Source organism: Bufo bufo, chromosome 2 (assembly GCF_905171765.1).
Source record: "Bufo bufo chromosome 2, aBufBuf1.1, whole genome shotgun sequence".
NCBI classification, from domain to species: Eukaryota; Metazoa; Chordata; class Amphibia; order Anura; family Bufonidae; genus Bufo; species Bufo bufo.
Window position 1 is genome coordinate 697808496 of NC_053390.1, and position 24448 is coordinate 697832943.

Genomic DNA, 24448 nt, shown 5'->3' on the forward strand with positions numbered 1-24448 from the left:
GTGCATAATTATTAGGCAACTTCCTTTCCTTTGGCAAAATGGGTCAAAAGAAGGACTTGACAGGCTCAGAAAAGTCAAAAATAGTGAGATATCTTGCAGAGGGATGCAGCACTCTTAAAATTGCAAAGCTTCTGAAGCGTGATCATCGAACAATCAAGCGTTTCATTCAAAATAGTCAACAGGGTCGCAAGAAGCGTGTGGAAAAACCAAGGCGCAAAATAACTGCCCATGAACTGAGAAAAGTCAAGCGTGCAGCTGCCAAGATGCCACTTGCCACCAGTTTGGCCATATTTCAGAGCTGCAACATCACTGGAGTGCCCAAAAGCACAAGGTGTGCAATATTCAGAGACATGGCCAAGGTAAGAAAGGCTGAAAGACGACCACCACTGAACAAGACACACAAGCTGAAACGTCAAGACTGGGCCAAGAAATATCTCAAGACTGATTTTTCTAAGGTTTTATGGACTGATGAAATGAGAGTGAGTCTTTATGGGCCAGATGGATGGGCCCGTGGCTGGATTGGTAAAGGGCAGAGAGCTCCAGTCCGACTCAGACGCCAGCAAGGTGGAGGTGGAGTACTGGTTTGGGCTGGTATCATCAAAGATGAGCTTGTGGGGCCTTTTCGGGTTGAGGATGGAGTCAAGCTCAACTCCCAGTCCTACTGCCAGTTTCTGGAAGACACCTTCTTCAAGCAGTGGTACAGGAAGAAGTCTGCATCCTTCAAGAAAAACATGATTTTCATGCAGGACAATGCTCCATCACACACGTCCAAGTACTCCACAGCGTGGCTGGCAAGAAAGGGTATAAAAGAAGAAAATCTAATGACATGGCCTCCTTGTTCACCTGATCTGAACCCCATTGAGAACCTGTGGTCCATCATCAAATGTCAGATTTACAAGGAGGGAAAACAGTACACCTCTCTGAACAGTGTCTGGGAGGCTGTGGTTGCTGCTGCACGCAATGTTGATGGTGAACAGATCAAAACACTGACAGAATCCATGGATGGCAGGCTTTTGAGTGTCCTTGCAAAGAAAGGTGGCTATATTGGTCCCTGATTTGTTTTTGTTTTGTTTTTGAATGTCAGAAATGTATATTTGTGAATGTTGAGATGTTATATTGGTTTCACAGGTAAAAATAAATAATTGAAATGGGTATATATTTGTTTTTTGTTAAGTTGCCTAATAATTATGCACAGTAATAGTCACCTGCACACACAGATATCCCCCTAAAATAGCTAAAACTAAAAACAAACTAAAAACTACTTCCAAAAATATTCAGCTTTGATATTAATGAGTTTTTTGGGTTCATTGAGAACATGGTTGTTGTTCAATAATAAAATTAATCCTCAAAAATACAACTTGCCTAATAATTCTGCACTCCCTGTATATATATATATATATATATATATATATATTATAATTATATTATTATTATTTATATTATAATATAACTTGTAATATATTTTTATATTTGCAAAAAATGCATTGCTAGTTATCAATATGAAGTCATGAATTGCGATTGGTAGTGGAACTATGTATATACACAATATACTGCCGCAAGGATATAAATATAAAATAAAACACTTCTGAGGACTTAAGCTTATATTAGCAAATCGAATGTTAGTCAGTTCCTGTAAAGAGCCTTTGTTCTGCTAAAGAAAGTACTGTATGCACTACTCCCTTTTTTGCAACCTTAATGTATCACACTGACCACTGCGTGCTTCCACTCCATTAGCTGAGATTAGCTTATACTGCTATATTAACCCTATCTTTTGCCAGTAATTCCAGTCGCGGCTGTTTACTAATTCCCTATATACCTATCCACTATTCACACACCGATTCTAACTTGCCCTAAGCTGCTTCGTTAGCTACAATGAATCTCCTTGCTGCAAAACTGTCTAAAAGTTAAGCGCTACACTGTAACACCCCTCCCGACATGTTTCGCCACTATGTGGCTTCGTCAGGGGAAGTGGGGTACTAATAGGAGTGGAAGCACGCAGTGGTCAGTGCGATACATTAAGGTTGCAAGTACATACAAAAGGATCGACTAATGGTGTACATTGCAGTATTATACCTCAGTATCGCTGACTACACTGCCTGAGCCTGACTCTGGTGAACAGCTGATATGTGTGTAGGGCTCGCAAAGCTGACCACGCACAGATAGACTGCTGGGTTGATCGAATATAGTAAAATACCCATATCCCTGCAAGACTCAATTTTGGCACAGTACGATAATGCAATATATCTATCCTCACTAACTATTGACATCAACCTGTCTGCCACAGAAATATAAATATAACACCTGAATAGGTGTCTATAATTACTGAATAAGGGGACAGGATCCCTTGGTTGCCGCTGGTAATTACTAGCAGCTACTAGTTCAGTAGATATAAAACCCCGCTACACACTGACAATTTTACACATATTTTTTTCTATTACACTTATGTTTTAAGAATGATGAAATAAACATATATATTTTAATATTAGATAGAGACCCCTAAAGGGATTTAGTTTGGTCTATTGACCGTGGTATACATTGTTTACTGTATATGGTGTTACTTTACACCCTACCCCCCACTCTCAGTATGGCTACAATAGGATCTAAGGCCCCTTTCACACGGGCGAGGAGGGGCTGGAGGGGTTAATAATAGGGCTGGAGTGTTTAAAATTAATAAAAAATTATTTAACTCACCTTAATCCACTTGTTCGCGCAGCCCGGCTGTCTTCTTCTTTGAGGAATAGGACCTTTGATGACGTCACTGCGCTCATCACATGGTCCATCACATGATCTGTTACCATGGTGATGGATCATGTGATGGACCATGTGATGAGCGTAGTGACATCACCACAGGTCCTTTTCCTGTGCACAGCAAAGAAGAAGACAGAAGAGAAGCCGGGCTGCGCGAACAAGTGGATTAAGGTGAGTTAAATTATTTTATTTTTATTTTTAACCCCTCCATCCCTATTGTACTATGCATTCTGTATTAAGAATGCTATTATTTTACCTTATAACCATGTTATAAGGGAAAATAATAATGATCGGGTCTCCATCCCGATCGTCTCCTAGAAACTGTGTGTGAAAATCGCACCACATCCGCACTTGCTTGCGGATGCTTGCGATTTTCACACAACCCCATTCACTTCTATGGGGCCTGCGTTGCTTGGAAAGCGCACAAAGAGGAGCATGAAACGATTTTCACGCAACGCACAAGTGATGCGTGAAAATCACTGCTTATCTGCACAGCACCATAGAAATGAATGGGTCCGGATTCAGTGCGGGTGCAATGCGTTCACCTCACGCATTGCAGCCGTGTGGAAATCTTGCCCGTGTGAAAGGGGCCTTACAAGTGGAGTACGTGTTTATTAACTAAAATCAGGAAAATAGCTAAAATAATGACCAGCAATAAAAAATAGCAATGAATAAAAAATAGCAATAAATTTAAAATAGTGATAGATCCAGGAGCATACACAAACAAATAAATTAATATCCCATAAATATCATAGTTTATGTAGCAGCACCTGAGTTAGATAGTGTTCCAATTCACAGAGGGGAATAAGACAAGTTCAGTTCACTTCCATATTCTAATATAATTGTAGCAGCATAGAATAGGAGAATAGAGAATATATATATATATATATATATATATATATATATATATATGTATCCAAGTTCACAGCAATTTGTTGCAGTATAGACAAGGTGGCAGTAGTTGGTAAGTAACTATCAATGTCAGCGCTTCGATCTTTTAATGGAATTTGCCATATAACAGGCAGGCAGTTAGTAAAGGACCTATTTATGGGATATTAATTTCTTTGTTAGTGTATGCTCCTGGATCTATCACTATTTTATATGTATTGCTATTTTTTATTCATTGCTATTTTTTATTGCTGGTCATTATTTTAGCTATTGTCCTGATTTTAGTTAATAAACACGTACTCCACTTGTAAGTGTTGCCTGCTACTATTTATTTATTTATTTACAACTAGATTGGGTGAGTCTTTTAGCAGTGCACCTATCCATTATTACTCCTGGTTGAGCAACCCAACATTTTTATATGTGAAAAACTTGCATTAATTTTTTAATTATTATTTTTGCATTTTTCCTATTTACATACATTTAAATATATTTTATTGATTTATTTATATAAGGACCAGTCAGAAAAGCAAATGTCAGTCTACATTTTTTGGGAGGCAGAGATACTGTCCTTTTTTATTTTTTTTATTTACCCTGGATGTTCTGGAGTGTCCCCCTGACCTCCTGTCATAAGGCCCATTAACCCTTTCATCCCCTTGCTTCCATCACAGTTCTACAGTACCTTGTGCTGAGCGGCAGTATAACCAGAAGCGCAGTGAAAGGCACCAGCAGTGAAAGGGTTTCCAGCAGGAAAATAACCTGCACTTTCAGCCTGCAGACAATACCCCTCTTCCCCCAAACAGGGAGTTACTTATGTCTCCGGGCTTTCAGTGAATTGGAGGGCAGGGCATCAGTGTGTAGAGAGATAGTGTGCGATCTAATTCACAGACAGCAAGATCCCTGTAGGGGAAAGGGGGATACTACCCTATTCAGAGCCCCAGAAAAGTTCATTTGATATACATGTATGCATATATGTGTATATATGTGTGTGTGTCTGTGTATACATGTATATATATATATATATTTATATCCAGTGCAGCAGTATATTGTGTATATACATAGTTCCACTACCAATCGCAATGCATGACTTCATAGAAATGGAAAAACTGATATTATTGATAACTAGCAATGCATTTTTTTCAAATATAAAAATATATTACAAGTTATATAATATAAATAATAATATAATTATTTTATATATATATATATATATATATATGTATATGTATATATATATATATATATATATATATATATACAGTACAGACCAAAAGTTTGGACACACCTTTTCATTCAAAGAGTTTTCTTTATTTTCATGACTATAAAAATTGTAGATTCACACTGAAGGCATCAAAACTATGAATTAACACATGTGGAATTATATACATAACAAACAAGTGTGAAACAACTGAAAATATGTCATATTCTAGGTTCTTCAAAGTAGCCACCTTTTGCTTTGATTACTGCTTTGCACACTCTTGGCATTCTCTTGATGAGGTTCAAGAGGTAGTCCCCTGAAATGGTTTTCACTTCATAGGTGTGCCCTGTCAGGTTTAATAAGTAGGATTTCTTGCCTTATAAATGGGGTTGGGACCATCAGTTGCGTTGAGGAGAAGTCAGGTGGATACACAGCTGATAGTCCTACTGAATAGACTGTTAGAATTTGTATTATGGCAAGAAAAAAGCAGCTAAGTAAAGAAAAACAAGTCAGCCAAAAAATTCGGAAAACTTTGAAAGTAAGGGCTATTTGACCATGAAGGAGAGAGATGGGGTGCTGCGCCAGATGACCTTGCCTCCACAGTCACCGTTCCTGAACCCAATCAAGATGGTTTGGGGTGAGCTGGACCGCAGAGTGAAGGAAAAAGGGCCAACAAGTGCTAAGCATCTCTGGGAACTCCTTCAAGACTGTTGGACGACCATTTCAGGGGACTACCTCTTGAAGCTCATCAAGAGAATGCCAAGTGTGCGCAAAGCAGTAATCAAAGCAAAAGGTGGCTACTTTGAAGAACCTAGAATATTACATATTTTCAGTTGTTTCACACTTGTTTGTTATGTATATAATTCCACATGTGTTAATTCATAGTTTTGATGCCTTCATAGTCATGAAAATAAAGAAAACTCTTTGAATGAGAAGGTGTGTCCAAACTTTTGGTCTGTACTGTATATATATATATATATATATATATATACACAGCAAACAAAAAACAGTAGCAGCACACCACTATATGCACTAAGACTAAGTGAACAGGTGAATGTGTGAACAGGGTCAAATACATGACGCCATATAGTTATTGCAAAGCAGTGAAGAAGCTCTTAGCGCATATTATTGATCAAAAATATGTCGAGCCCACCTACCAGACGACAAGGTAGCTTCTTATCAGGTGGGACCTACTCTAACACGGAATGTCCAGCTCCATTGTTTCTCTGATTAAAAACACCAAGGGGTGGGGGATGGGCAGGGAATGCTAAGTTCCAAAGAGGATGCCTAGTCCTCTATACTATATATCCAAAAAACGGAACAACACCTCCTGAGACAAATCGCAGGTGAAAGCTACCCGCCAATAATACAGCAAACAAAAAACAGTAGCAGCACACCACTATATGCGCTAAGACTAAGTGAACAGGTGAATGTGTGAACAGGGTCAAATACATGACGCCATATAGTTACTGCAAAGCAGTGAAGAAGCTCTTAGCGCATATTATTGATCAAAAATATGTCGAGCCCACCTACCAGACAACAAGGTAGCTTCTTATCAGGTGGGACCTACTCTAACACGGAATGTCCAGCTTCATTGTTTCTCTGATTAAAAACACCAAGGGGTGGGGGATGGGCGGGGAGTGCTAAGTTCCAAAGAGGATGCCTAGTCCTCTATACTATATATATATATATCCAAAAAACGGAACAGCACCTCCTGAGACAAATCGCAGGTGCAAGCTACCCGGCAATAATACAGCAAACAAAAAACAGTAGCAGCACACCACTATATGAGCTAAGACTAAGTGAACAGGGTCAAATACATGACGCCATATAGTTACTGAAAAGCAGTGAAGAAGCTCTTAGCGCATATTATTGATCAAAAATATGTCGAGCCCACCTACCAGACGACAAGGTAGCTTCTTATAAGGTGGGACCTACTCTAACACGGAATGTCCAGCTCCATTGTTTCTCTGATTAAAAACACCAAGGGGTGGGGGATGGGCGGGGAGTGCTAAGTTCCAAAGAGGATGCCTAGTCCTCTATACTATATATATATATCCAAAAAACGGAACAGCACCTCCTGAGACAAATCGCAGGTGCAAGCTACCCGGCAATAATACAGCAAACAAAAAACAGTAGCAGCACACCACTATATGCGCTAAGACTAAGTGAACAGGTGAATGTGTGAACAGGGTCAAATACATGACGCCATATAGTTACTGCAAAGCAGTGAAGAAGCTCTTAGCGCATATTATTGATCAAAAATATGTCAAGCCCACCTACCAGACGACAAGGTAGCTTCTTATCAGGTGGGACCTACTCTAACACGGAATGTCCAGCTCCATTGTTTCTCTGATTAAAAACACCAAGGGGTGGGGGATGGGCGGGGGAGTGCTAAGTTCCAAAGAGGATGCCTAGTCCTCTATACTATATATATATATCCAAAAAACGGAACAGCACCTCCTGAGACAAATCGCAGGTGCAAGCTACCCGGCAATAATACAGCAAACAAAAAACAGTAGCAGCACACCACTATATGCGCTAAGACTAAGTGAACAGGTGAATGTGTGAACAGGGTCAAATACATGACGCCATATAGTTACTGCAAAGCAGTGAAGAAGCTCTTAGCGCATATTATTGATCAAAAATATGTCAAGCCCACCTACCAGACAACAAGGTAGCTTCTTATCAGGTAGGACCTACTCTAACACGGAATGTCCAGCTCCATTGTTTCTCTGATTAAAAACACTGCTTTGCAGTAACTATATGGCGTCATGTTTTTGACCCTGTTCGCACATTCACCTGTTCACTTAGTCTTAGCGCATATAGTGGTGTGCTGCTACTGTTTTTTGTTTGCTGTATTATTGCCGGGTAGCTTGCACCTGCGATTTGTCTCAGGAGGTCCTTTTCCGTTTTTTGGATATATATATATACATATATATATATATATATATAAATATATAGATATATAGATAGATATATTTATATACACTCACAAACATATATATACATGCATGCATGTATACACAGACACACACACACATATATCCACATATATGCACACATGTATATGCACATATAAATTATATATAAAATTTTACTACTGAAAAATGCTAGTAGAAAGGGGATTAAAAGGTTAATCGACAGGAGGCCATTGGGAGCGCTGCTCAACACCTAATGTCATTGTATTTAATTAATATAAAAAATGTATCCTAATAACAGTAATATGCCATTTTCTTCACTGCCAGGTCTTTTTATAGCACGGTCATGGTAACCAATCACAGGCCGGTTCTCACGGAAATTAAGGTTAAATACCTTGTTAACCAATATGACATAATTGTTTTGACAAGCTGTCATCACCAATTAAGCTGGATTGCCAGAGAACCGGCTTCTGATTGGTTCCCATGACCGTGGGAACTAGAATGTGATTGGCTGAATATTCTGTATTGAGCGATCCAGCTATAAAAATACCCCGGCAATGAAGAAAATGGCAGATTACTGTTATTAGGATACAGAGATGCTGCCATTTTTTTTTTATTAATTAAATACAATGACATTAGGTATTGAGCAGCGCCCAACTGGCCTCCTGTCGATTATCCTTTTAATCCCCTTTCTACTAGCATTCAATTATTTGCTCAGGGGATGAAGTGGTGAGATTGGTTATTTACAGTTTTGTATGGTACTTTCTATGGTTCAGTTCAGCGCCTCTGTATTTTTAATTATTCATAATTAAAAATCAAATTATTCATTTTTATTCATAAAAATATGAGGATTGTGTTTGCAGTGATCTACCAACGCTGCACCGACTTTCCCTGTGTGTAGTGTGTGTCTGCCAGCCTTAGGATGTTTTCCATGTATATATATATACACTGCTCAAAAAAAAAAAGGGAACACAAAAATAACACATCCTAGATCTGAATTAATTAAATATTCTTCTGAAATACTTTGTTCTTTACATAGTTGAATGTGCTGACAACATAATCACACAAAAATAAAAAAATGGAAATCAAACTTTTTAACCCATGGAAGTCTGAATTTGGAGTCACACTCAAAATGAAAGTGGAAAAACACACTGCAGGCTGATCCAACTTTGATGTAATGTCCTTAAAACAAGTCAAAATGAGGCTCAGTAGTGTGTGTGGCCTCCACGTGCCTGTATGACCTCCCTACAACGCCTGTGCATGCTCCTGATGAGGTGGCGGACGGTCTCCTGAGGGATCTCCTCCCAGACCTGGACTAAAGCATCTGCCAACTCCTGGACAGTCTGTTGTGCAACGTGACGTTGGTGGATAGAGCGAGACATGATCTCCCAGATGTGCTCAATTGGATTCAGGTCTAGGGAACGGGCGGGCCAATCCATAGCATCAATGCCTTCGTCTTGCAGGAACTGCTGACACACTCCAGCCACATGAGGTCTAGCATTGTCTTGCATTTGGAGGAACCCAGGGCCAACCGCACCAGCATATGGTCTCACAAGGGGTCTGAGGATCTCATCTCGGTACCTAATGGCAGTCAGGCTACCTCTGGCGAGCACATGGAGGGCTGTGCGGCCCTCCAAAGAAATGCCACCCCACACCATTACTGACCCAATGCCAAACCGGTCATGCTGGAGGATGTTGCAGGCAGCAGAACGTTCTCCACTGCGTCTCCAGACTCTGTCACGTCTGTCACATGTGCTCAGTGTGAACCTGCTTTCATCTGTGAAGAGCACATGGCGCCAGTGGCGAATTTGCCAATCTTGATGTTCTCTGGCAAATGCCAAACGTCCTGCACGGTGTTGGGCTGTAAGCACAACCCCCACCTGTGGACGTCGGGCCCTCATATCACCCTCATGGAGTCTGTTTCTGACTGTTTGAGCATACACATGCACATTTGTGGCCTGCTGGAGGTCATTTCGCAGGGCTCTGGCAGTGCTCCTCCTGTTCCTCCTTGCACAAAGGTGGAGGTAGCGGTCCTGCTGCTGGGTTGTTGCCCTCCTACGGCCTCCTCCACGTCTCCTGATGTACTGGCCTGTCTCCTGGTAGCGCCTCCATGCTCTGGACACTACTTTGACAGACACAGCAAACCTTCTTGCCACAGCTCGCATTGATGTGCCATCCTGGATAAGCTGCATTACCTGGGTTGTAGACTCCGTCTCATGCTACTACTAGAGTAAAAGCACCGCCAGCATTCAAAAGTGACCAAAACATCAGCCAGGAAGCATAGGAACTGAGAAGTGGTCTGTGGTCATCACCTGCAGAACCACTCCTTTATTGGGGGTGTCTTGCTAATTGCCTATAATTTCCACCTGTTGTCTATCCCATTTGCACAACAGCATGTGAAATTGATTGTCACTCAGTGTTGCTTCCTAAGTGGACAGTTTGATTTCACAGAAGTGTGATTGACTTGGAGTTACATTGTGTTGTTTAAGTGTTCCCTTTATTTTTTTGAGCAGTGTATATATCTTGTATTAGCATTTTCCCCTGTCCCCTATATTTATTTTAGGGGACAATAAAAGTAATCCATCCCTGACAAATGTACCTCACTATTAAAGTAATGTGGCCTGTTGTTTCTAACCAAATACTGTAAATCATGGAAATACAGTAGTCCCCAATATTTTTAAAAAAAACTAAAAACTAAACAAATATAAAAGGGGTGGATTTTATTGATGACCAATAACAATATTTATTATGAATATAGATATTTTATTTAGAAATGCAGATAGTAGCAAATGTAAAGTGCTAACATTTCCATAGTAAGTAAAGGATAACATATACTGTATTTATTAGCATTTTATAACACATTTTTTTTTTTTATGATTTAATGTTGAGGTGCCATCGCCCGGCTCCTGTATAGTGTCGGGATGACTACAGGCTGTATCAGGAGCCGGATAGCGATATTAACTTTAACTCAACACTGCCATCTACTGGCATTGGTGTGTATTGATAGACTGGTGGAGATAATAGTTGCGAAATAAGGGAGCGGTAGCGATGACACATCTGTACCTTCCCAGCCCTTCTTTGTTAGATCACGTGTCTGTGGTCAGATGTATCTTGGCACCGACACTGTTTGCCAGAGATACATTCATTTGCCACTGAACATGGCCATAAAGCTTTGGGATGCCATTCTGCGAGAAATATTTCCTTCCGGGGACCTTCCATTGAGATGTGCCAATGGCCACAAATTTCCAAAGGCCTCCAAGTCTACCAGTTTATATGGCAGTAGTTGGCGTGCTAGCAGTTCTGACAAGCCGGCGGTCAGCCTTTGCGAAAGAGGGTTATCCGGCGTCATCAACTTTTTATGTTCGATCATTTGGGCCACGGAAGCCTGCCTTTTGCCAGATGAAAGTGACGACGGCACGGTAGAAGGTGGAGAGGAGGACAAATGGGAGGAGAGAGGAGAACCAGAAGAGGCAGGACGTGGAGTGCCGGGAGTGTGGCTTTGTGGGTTATGACAGTGTTTCTCCCACTGGGCTCGGTGATGGGAGGCCAGGTGCCTTCTTAAGGCGGTAAGGCGGTCGCCCCTAGGTCAGTATTGGGCTGCAGATGGCAACACTATTGTCAGCAGCTGACATGTTAAAAAATGCCCACACTGCGGAGCCATGTGCCGGCATCCTGGGAGCGCCAGATGTGACCGTGCATGGTGGATGGCTCTCTTCAGATACATTTACAGTCTGCTTCTTACCTCCTGTGCACTGTGAGTTCTGCCTGCTTCTCCTCCTTCTCCTCCCTATCTGCTGCTCCGTCTCTCCCTCTGAACTACTCTCATCTTTCTCTCTTGTGGGCACCCACGTGACGTCCATCGACACATTATCATCGTAATCTTCACCACCACTGACATTAGAGATCTAGAAGTTGGCAGCAACAGCGGACCCCACCCTCCTTTGGCTGATCTGGGCACTGTTGTCAGAACACTGGGTGGCGGGCATTACTACCTCCTCTTCCTGATCCGATGCCAATAATGGCTGCGCATCGGTAAGATCTGGGAATGGATGGGAAAATAATCCCTCTGATTCGAATGGAGGGGCTATGGTAGTGGTGGTAGTGGTGGTGGTGTCTTTGGGGGTGCACACAGCAGAGATTGAGGATGGTGCTGATACAGAGGATGAGGAGGGTGCAGAAGCGGAAGGCTGAGTGAGCCACTCAACCAACTCTGGTGGGTCCTTTGACTTAATCGCATGCACCTTCTCCAACTTCCCACTTAGGCTCCAGCCTGGTGCACCTACCCGACCCCTAACACCCCTGTGGAATACATAGTAACATAGTATATAAGGCCAAAAAAAGACATTTGTCCATCCAGTTCGGCCTGTTATCCTGCAAGTTGATCCAGAGGAAGGCAAAAAAAAAACTGTGAGGTACAAGCAAATTTTCCTCACATAAGGGGGAAAAAATTCCTTCCCGACTACAATAAGGCAATCAGAATAACTCCCTGGATCAACAACCCCTCTCTAGTAGCTATAGCCTGTAATATTATTACACTCCAGAAATTCATCCAAGCCCCTCTTGAATTCTTTTATTGTATTCACCACCACCTCCTCAGGCAGAGAGTTCTATAGGCTCACTGCTCTTACCATAAAGAATCCTTTTCTGTGTTTGTGTACAAACCTTCTTTCCTCCAGGCGCAGGATTTTGCCTCTTCCTCTACCTGTCATTTTCAAAATGACCCTGTGACAAAGTCCCTATAGAAGATGAGTATTTGTGGAAGCAGATATATCGCAGGCCTCTCTCAGTATTTTGTGGAAACAGGTATATAGAACCCAATAATGAGTATTTGATGGAAGCTGGTAAATAAAACCCCTTAATCAATATTTTGTGGAAGCTGGTGTATCGCAGGCCTCAATCAATATTTGGTGGAAGCCGGTATATCAATTCCCTCTATCAGTAATTTGTGGAAACAGTTATATAGAACCCAATAATTAGTATTTGCTGAAAGCTGGTAAATCAAACTCCTTAATCAATATTTGGCGGAGGCTGGTGTATCGCAGGCCTCAATCAATATTTGGTGGAGGCTGGTATATCAATCCCCTCTATCAGTATTTTGTGAAAACAGGTATATAGTACCCAATAATGAGTATTTGCTGGAAGCTGGTAAATCAAACCCCTTAATTAATATTTGTGGGAAGCTGGTGTATCGCAGGCCTCAATCAATATTTTGTGGAAGCCGGTATATCAATACCCTCTATCAATATTTTGTGGAAACAGGTATATAGAACCCAATTATGAGTATTTGCTGGAAGCTGGTAAAGCAAACCTCTTATTCAATATTTGGTGGAAGCCGGTGTATCGCAGGCCTCAACCAATATTTGGTGGAAGCCGGTATATTAATACCCTATATCAGTATTTTGTGGAAGCTGGTGTATCACACCGCTCAATCAATATTTTGTGGAAGCCCGTGTATCACGCCCCTCAATCAGTATTTTGTGGAAGCTGGTATATTGCACCCCTTAATCAGTTTTTTGGGGGGCAACAGGTATATCACACCAGTTTCAATTAATTATTCGAATAGCATTTGTCCCTCTATAAAGCTGTGGTATCTCAGCAGAACCGTACACAACTGCTGCACAATACAAATACACTATAATATACTTTCTATGTTAGAAGGTATATTATAGGTATGTCACACCACTCTATCAGTTTTTTTGGGGGGCAACTGGTATATCACACCTGTTGCAATTACTTATTCCAATAGCGTTTGTCCCTCTATCTAGCTGCAGTATCTCAGCAGAACCGCACACAACTGCTGACCAATACAAATGCACTATAATATATTTTCTGTGTTAGAAGGTATATTATAGGTATATCACACCCCTTAATCAGTTTTTTTTTGAAGGGCAACAGGTATATCACGCCAGTTGCAATTAGTTATTCCAATAACGTTTGTCCCTCTATCTAGCTGTGGTATCTCAGCAGAAACGCACACAACTGCTGCACAATACAAATGTACTATAATATACTTTCTATGTTAGAAAGTATATTCTAAGTATATAACAACCCTCTGTATGTCACACTTATCGATAGCACACCTATACCAGTCTTTAAAAGGACTTTTGTGGCCCTATTAGCTAGCGTTTGGTGTCCTTAACAGTCTATCCCTGATCCACACAGCAACCTCTCCCTACACTGGCAAAAAACAGAATGAAAAATGGCTGCCAGATCGGGTTTATTTATAGGGTAGGGGGTGTGTCCATGTGCTGAAACATTGGCTGTCCTGTCCCACCTGATGAATGTGTTATGGGTCAAAGTTCTGAACAATGCAGAAGAATATGGCGCCAGCGGACATCGCCATATGTTCACCATATGTTCGCCTGTTCGGTGAACTGCGAACGAGCAAGTTCGCCGCGAAACGACCACCGGGCGAACCGCAAGGCCATCTCTACTGGTGACCTCATTCAGTGGGGGAGATTTACTTGTCTACTCTTTTTATGGGTCACCCAATGAGGGGCATAACTTGTCCACCAAACATTTGGCACAGAAAACTAAGCACACAATTTGTGCTGATTGGTTAAAATCTAGTTTAGACATTCTACAGGTACGCCACATCACATTTTAGCATCAGCCACTGTGATAAAGCAGTTTAAGATTGTCCAAGTTTACAGTCTCTTTACTTTTAAACAGTATTATTAAATGTGAGCAAATGGACATTCAATTCTTTAGTAGAGAGCAAAGAAAGTTGGAGCAGTAGCCAAAGTTTGTTGATGAAATGTATTTTACTAAGGCCGGGTTCACATGTAACAGAGTTATAACGAAATATAATGGAATTCTAGGACAGAATGCAAAACGGAAGCCTTTAAGAGGCATTTAGTTTTGCTCCGTCCTAATACATGTCTATGGGGGCACATAACGGTTCCATTTGTTTCTGTTATACATGACAGAAAAAATAGTCCTGTCCTATAACCTATAGTCCTGTCCTATAACTCTGTTATAACGGAATCTATCACGGAATTCAGAAATATTATGATCTTTTTGTTCTATCTATCTATATATCAATTTCATAATTCATAGCTATATGAAAGTTGGAGCAGTGTCAGAATACAAGTACAGTAGGTTTGAAGATCAAAATTCCATAACTGGACTTGACAATTACACTATATACAGCTTGCTTTAGTTTGTGGGGGGTTTTGGAGCTGAAAGATTTTCTTTAAGGCCAAAAAGGTCCAATGATTAAAAGGTCACAGGGAGTCTGTCAGCAGTTCTACCCTGAAAAACTGCTGTCTTGGTGGTCATATACACGAGCATTGTTGTTTTGCTGTCCACAATTTGCTGATCTGCAAAACACAGATATCGGCCATGTGCGTTCCGCATTTTGTGGAACGTAATGGCCCACCCATAATAGAACAGTCCTATCCTTGTCTGTATTGCGCACAATAATAGGACATGTTCTATTTTTATGTGGAATGGGCATGTGGACATACGGACATGGAATGCACACAGAGTCATTAATGGTTTTTTGGGGTCCCATTGAAGTGAATAGTTCCGCATACAGGCTGCAAAAAAAATAGAACAGCTAAGGACAAAAAATATGTTCATGTGCATGAGCCCTTAGGTAGAGGCTGGAATGAGGTGAGTAATCACACCTTTATTGCAGCTGTTATTGTCAGAAGGACTGATAAACTTTAGGCCTCATGCACATGGTCGTTGTGCGGCCATTCCGCGCATTGGGGACCACAATTTGCGGTCCTCAATGCATGGGCAATGTCCGTGCGGCGTCCGGGACGGATCGAGAGCCATTCAACTTGAATGGGTCCTTGATCCGTCCACACCGCAATAAAATAGAACATGTTCTATTTTTTGCAGTGCGGAGACATGGACAGAAACACTACGGAAGCACTCAATAGTGCTTCCGTAAGGGTTCAGTGCCTCCGTTCCACACCGCAGCTCCGGATGGCTGACTCATTCAAGTGAATGGGTCTGCATCTGTGATGCGTGAAGCACACGGCCGGTGCCCGCATATTGCGGACCCGCTGTTTGCGGGTGGCAATATGGCCATGGCCGGGCATGAGGCCTTAGTGTTATTCTTCTAGGCACCACTCCCACAAATGCCCTATAGGTGATCCCTGGTTGTTTGCTACAGCTTTCAATCATTGCACTGACATATTCCCTGTAATACTTATATTAATGTCTAAAAACTAATACTTGAAATAGATCACAAGCATTTTTTGTGCTTGGTTTATTAAAACAGATTTAAATTATCTTTCATAAGCATTCTATTGTGGCAATGGCTTCGAATGGTGATACATTCTGGTGCTAATTTAATGAAAACTTAAAAAAATTGCAATGGTAAAAGAAAGATTAGAATGTATTAATTATTTGCGGTTTAGTTAGTTCTAAATAGTTACTTTCTATTGTATATTGATATTCTAGAAAAATCTTTCCTTTAAACAAATAGTTACATAGTAATATAGTAACACAGGTTAGAGAACAACATTCATCCGTCAACTTCAACCAATCCGAGACTAGTGTTGAGGACGAATTTTCGAATCGCGAATTTTAATTGCGAATATCGCCACTTAGAGAATTTGTGAATATTTAGAATAGTGCTATATATTCGTATTCTCAAATAGTGTGGAATATTCTAATCGCTAATTTATCGTGAATATATTACATTGCCGATTTTCGAATTTGTGAATTTATGGCAAATATTCGACCAAAAATTTGCGAAATATCGCAAATTTGAATATTGCCTATGCCGCTCATCACTATCCGAGACCTAGCTGCTTGATCCAGGGGACAACAAAACAAAACCTTTTGGTCAAACTAATCCATGTTTGCCACAGAGAAAAACAAATCTTTTTCGGATCCAAAATGGCATTCAGATAATTTATCTGAGTCAACTGAGTATAATCTCCACCACTAAATTAAATCTTTAACAATGGTTTTTCTGGAATTTAAATATTGATGACTGACATACCCTCCTCATGGCGTCAAGCCAGGTACATGAAGATCTAATGCTCTCAGCATTAATTAATGTAGGAGCATCAGGCACTCATTCACCTAGCCAGTGGATGCAGGTCTCCTTCTGAATTCATCGTCCTGCCATGCTAAGGATGATGATACAATTTCAAACTGTGAGCAGGTTGCAGTATTTTGTTTTGTACTATTGTATTTGGCTCTACTGAGGTAGTACTTGCTGCTTCAATGTGGTATTAGTGGCCTCCCTACTTCTGTTGTCACACCTTCTGTCCACCTTCTGTCAATTTGGAACCCCCTACAATGGTCCACTTTTAGTTTTTAGTTTTTTCCTGGACCACTTTAAGTTCCCAGTCTGCCTCTGTATGATATATTGGAGCTGCAGAAGCCAAACAGTAGAACATTTTAGTTAAAACCCAATTACAATGACTTTTTAGTCATAAATGGATGTATTTTGGTAACAACATTTCTATCATAGGGTATTTCATTTTCACTCAATATACAAACAGCTACATCTAAAGCTAACAAAAACAGCAGTTTAAAATCTCGACCTATGTTTGGCAAGAAGGGGTTACACATCTAGAGTCAGGAAACCTAACTTTACTTATGTTAAAATATATAGCCATAAATTTATAGTAAGTATACTAGTATACCATTTTAACTGAAATCAAGCAATGAAATTGTGTAATTAGCATTTTATTAAGCTGATTTATCTATTATGTATTGCTAAACAATGTAATCAATTGTGTTTTCTTATGTTATAATGAATGTGCACTGACAGATGTTTATTATGCTCCTCATTCATACTTTGAATCAATATCCACTTAATCAGTGTAAAAGCTGAAGTAACATTAAGCGTGTTTCAGTGTATCATTTTCCTATGGTCTGATCTTCAGCAGAAATTAGCATAAAACAAAACTTTAGTTTGCTTTTCAGCCACAATACATGACACTACTCCAGATTCTAATTACAATATACTTATTTACGTGTGCATATCCTGAAAATGAGGGACTTTTAAAGTGACCTATATTTCATAGAAAGGACAATAAAAATATTAATAAATAATATTATGATGAGAAACCTGAGGCATAAACTATACCTGGCAAGCTGCTATAGTCAAATCTCCAGGGTGCTGCAAGGACCCAAATATTGATTGATGCCCTATAAATTCCTTTTAGAGCATTAAAAAAACAGCTGACTAGGTTTAGGTTTCAGATAAAGGGCTCATGCACATGAACGTGCAATTTTTTGCCGCAAAAAATGGATGCCGCCCATGTGCCTTCCGCAATTTACGGAACGGAACAGGAGACAAATTATACAAATACCTATTCTTGTCCACAAAATTGACAAGAATAGGACATGCCTCAATTTTTGCGGGGCCAGGGAATGGAGCAACGGAGGCGGATAGCACACAGAGTGCTGTCTGCATCTTTTGCGGACCCATTGAAATGAATGTTTCCGTTTACGAACCATATATGGAATCAAAATACGGCCCGTATATGGAACGCAAAAAACGTTCATATGCATGTGAGCCCTAAAGCAGATATTTGCTCATGTGTTGTGCTTTTAGATGCCATTCATTTGAGATCACTGATTCACATTATTTTGCTGTAAGGAATGCATTCTAAAAAAAATATATTATATGAATGATATTTCTACAATTACTATAACCAACTTTAGCCTGATCAAACCCATATGGTAGTGTCCCAGGAGCTGTAAATCCTACAAAGTGTCATTACTAGAGTCTGGCATAGGTACAAGCAGAATGGGAATATCAGCCAAAGCCTTAGTTCTTTCCCCTCTCAACGAGTACATCAGAGGATCTTTCTAGGGACAACCGATCACCGAAATATTATTTCCTAGGAATATAATTTACAGTATAGGATATTAGAAAGTGTTATATGCCTAAAGAATATATTACATTAGCCACTGCATATAAAAGAACCCTTGTAACCTGCTGTGCTTAGCACCTTCTATGGATCTAGGAATAGTAGGGCCAGGTGCTTTTTACAAAAAAGCCCAAATATAGTCTTCAACTTTTTACATTGTATTTTCATCTTGAGTGGACACAGAGGTAGGTACTTCTCCTTAGATGGGGCTGGTACACATGAATTTTGCAATTACCACTACAGATAAGCTGACTACTTTTTTAGGGCACCTGCATTTTCCAGCATTTTTGGTGGTGTTTTTTTTTTTTTTTTTATTGGCTGTGTAAATAGTTTTTTCCCCTATTGTGAAAAAGATGTAAAAACGCCTGAAAAAGAAAATGCCAAGATAGAGCATGTTGTGTTTCTTAAAAGAAGCTAAAGACAAAAAAGCCACCTAATGAACAGTACCAATAGCCAAGAAAAAACAAACACTTGTGTGTATAGTGTTTCATATTTCTCATAGACTTTCAGCTAACATCTAGAGTTGGTGTTTTTAACCACACAAAAAAAAAAACACTTTAAAATGCAAGCGCACAAAGGTGGCACTTAAAAATAGAAATATACAGAAAAACAACAGCAAAAATCCATGTGTGAAAGCAACGTTATTGAGGTGAAGGAGTCATGTGAGAGGACATTATAATGAGTACATACATATCCTTCCTCTTTATGAAAGATATTGCATGCTACATAGAACTAGAATAGTGGACAAGAAACTAGAAACAGAAAATAACGGTAAGCCCATTGGTCAGTCCATTCCATGGATTTAAACAAGTTTGAATACAAATGGAACAAATTTGGACATATGAATGGATGAATTGGAAATATAGACATATAAATGGATGATATCATGAAGGATGCTTATTAGACATGAGAGAATTTCTCAAAATTCGATTTGGTCCGTTTGCCGAATTTTCTGAAGAGATTTGATTAGATCGGAAATAATATGTGGTGAATCAGAGCCACAGAGAGCCTGTATAGTAGTGTAGAACACTGTGCCTTGCAACAACACGCATAGTGAGTCTGCTGTGGTAGTAATACAATACTGTGAAACAGTATGACACGCATATAACAGGCATAGCTCTTAGAATCACTGCACACTTAACTTCTTTGGGCAGTTACGGGCCAAAACTGAACAAATAACTCAAGTGTGAACTCAGCCTTACAGGTCAATGTTAGCGTCAGATATAAAAAAACGTGCAGAGGCCCAAGATCCTACTATAGCGTGAAAGAGTGCACTTCTTTTACACCGTCATCAGTTGATTTCACATAGATGTCTACAGAACCTGTTCTATTAACCGCTTCTAAAAGTAGAGCCCCCCCTGACAGAGTGGAGAGGGTGTCAGCAGTAAGTTTGTGTTGATGTCACTGATTATTTTGCCCTTCCTCTGATCCGTCAGAACAATAACCCCCCAAAAAATAGATTCTGTCTGTTGAGCATCAGTCTTCACTCGGTCAGCATTTGGTCAGTGATCCATCAGTATTGCTAATGCCAAAAAAAAAAACAGGAGTGGATCCAAAGCAGAGATGACACATGAATGGAATATTTGCATGTCTTCTGTGTTTTGAACCCACTTCTGCCTTTGACTACCAAATCATAAGCCAATTCTGATTAGATCATATAGGCCTTACAGATGCTACACAGACAGGATCAGTTGTGTGTCTCATTTTATCTTCCGTCTGACAGATCAGAAAAGGGTCAAATAAATGATGATGTCAACCAAGCCAAAAAGGCAAACTAGTGGCCCAGTCATGAAGTGGGGAGGGTGGGAACAGCATGAGAAGTCCACAGAGTGGCCCAATGACATTGTGTGGAGGTGGCAGCAACATCATGAGACCACAGAGTGGCAAGGTGACATAGTGTGGAGGTAGCAGCAGCATCAATAAACCACTGAATGGCAAGGTTATATAGTGTGGAGGTAGCAGCATGAGGAGGCCCCAGAGTGGCACAATGACAGAGTGTGGAGGTGGCAACAGCAGCATGAGGAGGCCACAGAGTGGCAAGGTGACATAGTGTTGAGGTGGCAGCAGCATAAGGAGTCCACAGAGTGACAAGGTGACATAGTGTGGAGATTGCAGCAGCATCAGGAGATCACAGAGTGGCAAGGTGACATAGTGTGGAGGTGGCAGCAGCATCAGAAGACCATAGAGTGGCAAGGTGACATAATGTGGAGGTGGCAGCAGCATGAGGAGACCACAGACTGGCAAGGTGACATAATATGGAGGTGGCAGCAGCATCAGGAGTGGGGGGAACTAACGGTACCAGCTGACGATGGTGGGTGTAAGAAGGAGCACTTGGCATCAGATGTGTGGCATCAGGCAGGTGGCAGCATCAGAATAGTAGCTGAGGCAGGTAGCCAGAAGAAACCGGTCTCTTTTGTCAAGATTTGGGTGAGGCACCATGGATGATCTAATCTGATGCATCAGGCATTGGTGGGTGGAAATCCTGGCTGATCCAGGCCTTTTTTTTCTTGACAAAGGAATGGGTGGTTTTGGGTGGACAGGCGACTTCTCCTTAGGGTAACTATGGCCCCTGCCACAGTAAAAAACAGCTCTGATGCCACACAACTGGCTGGCAGGACAGCTTTTCCAGGGCAAACTTGGCCAGTTGCGGACACAAATCCAGTTTGGCTGCCCAGTAGTCCAGCGGATCTTCAATTACGGCAGGAATGGTGTATTCCAAGTATGCCACCACCTGCTGGTTCAGGTTCTGCTCTGTATAGATGCTGGTGAGTAGTTTCTTCACTATGCGGGTGAAAAAAGCTGCTCATCAGCGACTCTAGACTCTAGGCTGCTGCTGATGAAGCTGGCACTGCTCCTGCCACCCTCCCCCAGGAGCCATGGCAGTGGAACGTGAGCGTAGAGGGGCCCCCCCCAGGCAGACCTGCGAGAGGATGGACGATGGCGCAGATAGGCAGCGGCCAACTGACTACATAGGATGTTTCTATAGTAGTTCAGTTTGTCCTCCCTCTCAGCGGGTGTAAAAAAAGGCCTAAATTTTAGACTGGTAGCGAGGGTCTAACATGGTGGAGAGCCAGTAGTCATCCCTCTGCCAAATGGTGATTCGGCTGTCACTACGCAAGCAAGTGAGCATGCATCGGGCCATTTGCGCAAGTGACTCGGAGGAACTCCCTGCCTCCATCTCCACTGCATACTGCCATGGTGTGTCTGGGTCATCTGCCTCGTCTTCCTATATCCCTCTTGCTCCTCTGGATGCTCCTGCTCCTCCTCTCCTGTCACCTATGTACTGTCACCCTTTTTGCTACACATTGCTGGTGTTCCAATGCCCTCCTCCTCCAGGTCAGCCCCCACAGGGCTCATGTGGCCATGAGATGTAGTCTCCCCTTCTCCAGTCCCCTGACCATCCAGATTTACCAGCATCTTTTCCAGGATATGAATCAGTGAAAAGACATTGTTCATCCCGTAGTTCTGGCGACTGACAAATAAAGTGGCCTCCTCAATGGGGATGAACAAAAGGCAGTTCTCGCACATGAGCCGCCGCTGGCTAACATCAAAGTTACACAAGGGAGTACCTCTGTCCTCCTGTATAATCAAAAAATCATTTATGGCCTTTCTCTTTTCATACAGTCGGTCCAACATATGGAGTGTGGAATTTCAATGGGTGAAAACGTCACATATCAGCCTATGTTGGGGGACGCTATTCTGCCTCTGTAGCTCAAAGAGGGTGTGCTTGGTGGTGTATGAGTGGTTGAAGTGCATGCAAAGTTTCCTGGCCGGTTTTAGGATGTCTTGCAGATGGGTGGAAGAATTCAGGAAACACTTGACAACCAGATTGAACATGTGCACCATGCAGGGCACATGGCTCAGCCCTCCTTGACGCAGCGCCGACACCATTTTCTTACCGTTGTTGGTTACCATGGTTTCGATTTTGAGTTGTCGCTGAGTAAGCCAGGATTTGATTTCTTGATGAAAGACGCAAAGCAGTTCCTCCCCTGTGTGACTCCGTTCACCCAGGAAAACAAGATGCAGAACAGCGTGACACCGCCGTGCCCTGCACATGTGGTATGCTGGTGGGGCACTATGATTTGTCCCTGTAGTGGAGGCTGAGGACAGGTTGGAGGATAAGGAGGCAGAGGCGGACATTGTCTCAGGACTAACGGCGTGGTAATGTTGAGGCGGAAGCGGCGTCACCTGGCCAAGTTGCTGGTTTGGCTGGGCAGGAACCACATTTACCCAATGGGCCATAAAGGACATATATTGTCCTTGACCATAGTTATAGCTCCACACGTTGGCGCTGCCGTGTACTTTGGCAGACACGCTCAAGGACTGACCCACCTTCTGTTCGACATATGTGTGCAGGACTGGTAACGCCTTTTTGGCAAAGAGATAAGGGCTTAGGACTCTTCAACTCGGCTTGGCCATCAGTTCTCTGAAAGGTGCAGAGTCCACCACTTGGAAAGGGAGGGACTGCAGTACCAGTAAATTGGCCAGGAGCATGTTTAGCTCCTGCGCCATTGGATGAGTGCACGCATACTGTTGTCTCTTGGCAATCGTTTTGGTGATCGATTGCTGAAGAAATTACTGACGAGGAGTAGGAGGGCGAGAAGCAGGAGCATCAGGACCGGAAGATGATGGGAAGAACAAACAGTTCTCTTCGGCTTAGGTGGTGGAGCCTTGACCGCCTGAAATTGGGTGCGTGCCACTGGGTGATGCAGAGGTTGCTCTGGCAGGATGGACCACCACATCGGAGCCATGGTTCTCCCAGGCCACTTTATGGCGACACTGCATATGTTGATGCAGGGCCGTGGTGCCAACATTGGCACCCTGGCCATGCTTCACCTTCACCCACAGATTTGACAAATGGCTATTTTCCCCTCCCCTGGCTGCTTAACAAAAAGCTGTCACACCGCCGAGTAGGTGATTTTACCCCTAACACTCCGCACTGACTGACTGCTACCGCTATTCTCTCTGTCAACCCCTGCACCACTGCTTTAAATGCGGGTAGGCTTTTGCTAAGCAGGTGGTCTACCCTGGGCATGTTTTGCTCTTTACCTCCCACTGCTGCCACCCTGCTGACTCCTGGCCACGCTACAGACTTGCTGGCTCCATGGCTCCCTCACGCGCAAGCTGCCACCCTATTCTCCCGATGATGATGAAACCCCTTCGTCACCCAGCTTCCAATTGCGATCGGCTACATCATCATCGAGTACTGTCTACGTGTCACTGATGTCCTCCTCAACGGTTTCTGAGCCAGAGGCCTGACCGCTGGCAACACCAGCTCCCACTCCACTCTCCTCATCACTACTTGCCCACCTACTAGAGGAAGCGGCGGATTTCTCCTTCAGATCTTGGCTGGGCAGTAGCTGGGGAGTGTCCTCTAGTAGCTCATCCTCGCCATATAGTGGAGCTGAGCCCACAGCTTAAAGTACTTCTCTGGCTGAGATAACAGAAAAGGACAGGGGCAGGTTGAGGATGGGTGAGGGCAAACCCACCGACTCTTGGCTTGGGGTGTCTGATGTCACTTGCAATGAAGTCAAAGATCGAGTCAACCATTCAAGAACGGCTGCATTGCTGGTCAAGACACGACCGCTCTCTGACACTGGGAGTTCAGGCTTCTCGAAGTGACGCCTGCTGCCATGGCCCCTTACTCTGTTGCGACCTCTGCCTGCGCCAGAAACATTTAAGCCTGTGCCCCTCCGCTGGGCAGGACCTGTCACTTCTCTGTATGACATACTGTTAGATCAAATAAGTAAACAAAAAGGAAATTAATATATGCCAAAAAAGGCTGTAATTTTTTCACTTTACCACACAACGGCTAATAGGTCCCTTTTTTCACCACTAATACA